The sequence below is a fragment of the Oncorhynchus keta genome, chromosome 19, assembly GCF_023373465.1.
Source record: "Oncorhynchus keta strain PuntledgeMale-10-30-2019 chromosome 19, Oket_V2, whole genome shotgun sequence".
NCBI classification, from domain to species: Eukaryota; Metazoa; Chordata; class Actinopteri; order Salmoniformes; family Salmonidae; genus Oncorhynchus; species Oncorhynchus keta.
Window position 1 is genome coordinate 11,263,550 of NC_068439.1, and position 2,500 is coordinate 11,266,049.

At 40.6% G+C, this 2,500-nt stretch overlaps 1 protein-coding gene across 5 annotated transcripts in view; it reads right to left on the reverse strand.

Moving 5' to 3' along the window:
• LOC118381244 (tyrosine-protein kinase Fyn-like) overlaps positions 1 to 2,500 on the reverse strand; it is a 73,384-nt gene that overhangs the window by 35,458 nt on the left and 35,426 nt on the right. For all 5 annotated transcript variants that reach the window (XM_052469441.1, XM_052469437.1, XM_052469438.1 and 2 more), the window contains exon 2: positions 595 to 638. The gene's annotated coding sequence lies outside the window, so the exon portion shown is untranslated. The remainder of the gene's footprint in view (positions 1 to 594; positions 639 to 2,500) is intronic.

A 2,500-nucleotide genomic window follows, 5' to 3' on the forward strand; every position in this document is an offset into this window, starting at 1 on the left:
GAAAGAAAGAAAGAAAGAAAGAAAGAGAAGGTGAGAGAGAGAGAGAGAGAGAGGGAGAAAGAAAGAAAGAAAGAAAGAAAGAAAGAAAGAAAGAAAGAAAGAAAGAAAGAAAGAAAGAAAGAAAGAAAAGGTGAGAGAGAGAGAAAGGAAAGAAATAAAGAGAAGGTGAGAGAGCGAGAGAGAGAGAGAGAGAGAGAGAGAGAGAGAGAGAGAGAGAGAGAAAGAAAGAAAGAAAGAAAGAAAGAAAGAAAGAAAGAAAGAAAGAAAGAAGGAAAGAAGAGAGAGAGAGAGAGAGAGAGAGAGAGAGAGAGAGAGAGAGAGAGAGAGAGAGAGAGAGAGAGAGAGAGAGAGAAAGAAAGAGAGAAGGTGAGAGAGAGAGAGAGAGATAGAGAGAGAGAGATAGAGAGAGAGAGAGAAAGAAAGAAAGAAAGAAAGAAAGAAAGAAAGAAAGAGAGAGAGAGAGAGAGAGAGAGAGAGAGAGAGAGAGAGAGAGAGAGAGCATGATAAAAAAAGAGTGAGAAGGAGAAGTGAAAAAGAGAAGTAGAGAAAAGGATGAAACCAATAAGGAGTGTAAAAAAGGGCAGAGTTTCTTACCTGCTGTCTTCCTCTGTCAAATCATCTGTCAGTCAACATTGCCACTAGAGAGAGAGGAGAGAGAGGGAGAGGAGAGAGAGAGAGAGAGGGAGAGAGAGAGAGAGAGAGGAGAGAGGGAGAGAGAGAGAAGGTGAGTGAGAGAGAGAGAGAGAGAGAGAGAGAGAGAGAGAGAGAGAGAGAGAGAGAGAGAGAGAGAGAGAGAGAGATAAAGATATGATGAAAGAGAGAGATTAGCCACTTCCCTTTTCAGTTCTCTGAGGAAGAGACCATGACCTACAGTATACAATTCAAAGGGCTTTATTGACATGAGAAACCTACGTTAACATTGCCATATCAAGTGGAATAGACAATAAACAAAAGTGAAATAAAAAATCAAAAAAGTAAATATTACACTCACAAAAGTTTTAAAAGAATAGAGACATTTCAAATGTTATATTATGGCTATATACAGTGGCAAGAAAAAGTATGTGAACCCTTTGGAAATACCTGGATTTCTGCATAAATTGGTCATCAAATTTGATCAGATCTTTCATCTTTAATCTAAGTCACAACAATAGACAAACATAGTGTGCTTAAACTAATAACACAAATGATTTTTATTGTCTATATTGAATGTATATTGAATGTTTAATTTAAACATTCACAGTGTAGGTTGGAAAAAGTATGTGAACCCCCCTAGAATAATGGCTTCTCCAACAGCTAATTGGAGTCAGGAGTCAGCTAGCCTGGAGTCCAATCAATGAGATGAGATTGGAGATTTTGGTTAGAGCTGCCCTGCCCTGCCCTGTAAAAAACACTCAAACATTTGAGTTTGCTATTCACAAGAAGCACTGCCTGATATCAACCATGCCTCCAACAAAAGAGATCTCAGAAGACTTAAGATTAAGAATTGTTGACTTGCATAAAGCTTGAAAGGTTTACAAAATTATCTCTAAAAGCCTTGATGTTCATCAGTCCACGGTAAGACAACTTGTCTGTAAGTGGAGAAAGTTCAGCACTGTTGCTACTCTCCCTAGGAGAGGCCATCTTGCAAAGATGACTACGAGAGCACAGAGCAGAATGCTCAATGAAGTCAACTGTAGTTTAATCTGTCCACAGAATATTTTGCCAGTAGCGCTGTGGAACATCAAGGTGCTCTTTAGCGAACTTCAGACGTGCAGTAATGTTTTTTTTTGTTGATCAGCAGTGACTTCTTCTGTGGTGCCCTCCCATGAACACCATTCTTGTTTGGTGTTTCTCGTATCGTAGACTCGTCAACAGAGATGTTAGCATGTTCCAGAGATTTCTGTAAGTCTGACACTCTAGGATTCTTCTTAAGTTGTTTGGAAGGAACATACAACACTGTGTGTAGAGAAAAAAGGCACAACACATCAAAATCAACCTCATCCCAACTGTAAAGTCTGGTGGAGGGAGAATCATGGTTTGGGGCTGCTTTGCTGTAAAGTCTGGTGGAGGGAGAATCATGGTTTGGGGCTGCTTTGCTGTAAAGTCTGGTGGAGGGAGAATCATGGTTTGGGGCTGCTTTGCTGTAAAGTCTGGTGGAGGGAGAATCATGGTTTGGGGCTGCTTTGCTGTAAAGTCTGGTGGAGGGAGAATCATGGTTTGGGGCTGCTTTGCTGCCTCGGGGCCTGGACAGCTTGCTATCATCGACAGATAAATGGATTCCCAAGTTTATCAAGACATTTTGCAGGATAAGAGGAATGGTCCAAAATTCCTCCTGACCGTTGTGCAGGTCTGATACGCCACCACAGAAAACGTTTGGTTGAGGTTATTGCTGCCAAAGGAGGGTCAACCAGTTATTAAATACAAGGGTTCACATACTTCTTCCACCCTGCACTGTGATTGTTTACACAGTGTGTTCAATAAAGACATGAAAACAACTAATTATCTGTGTGTTATTAGTGTA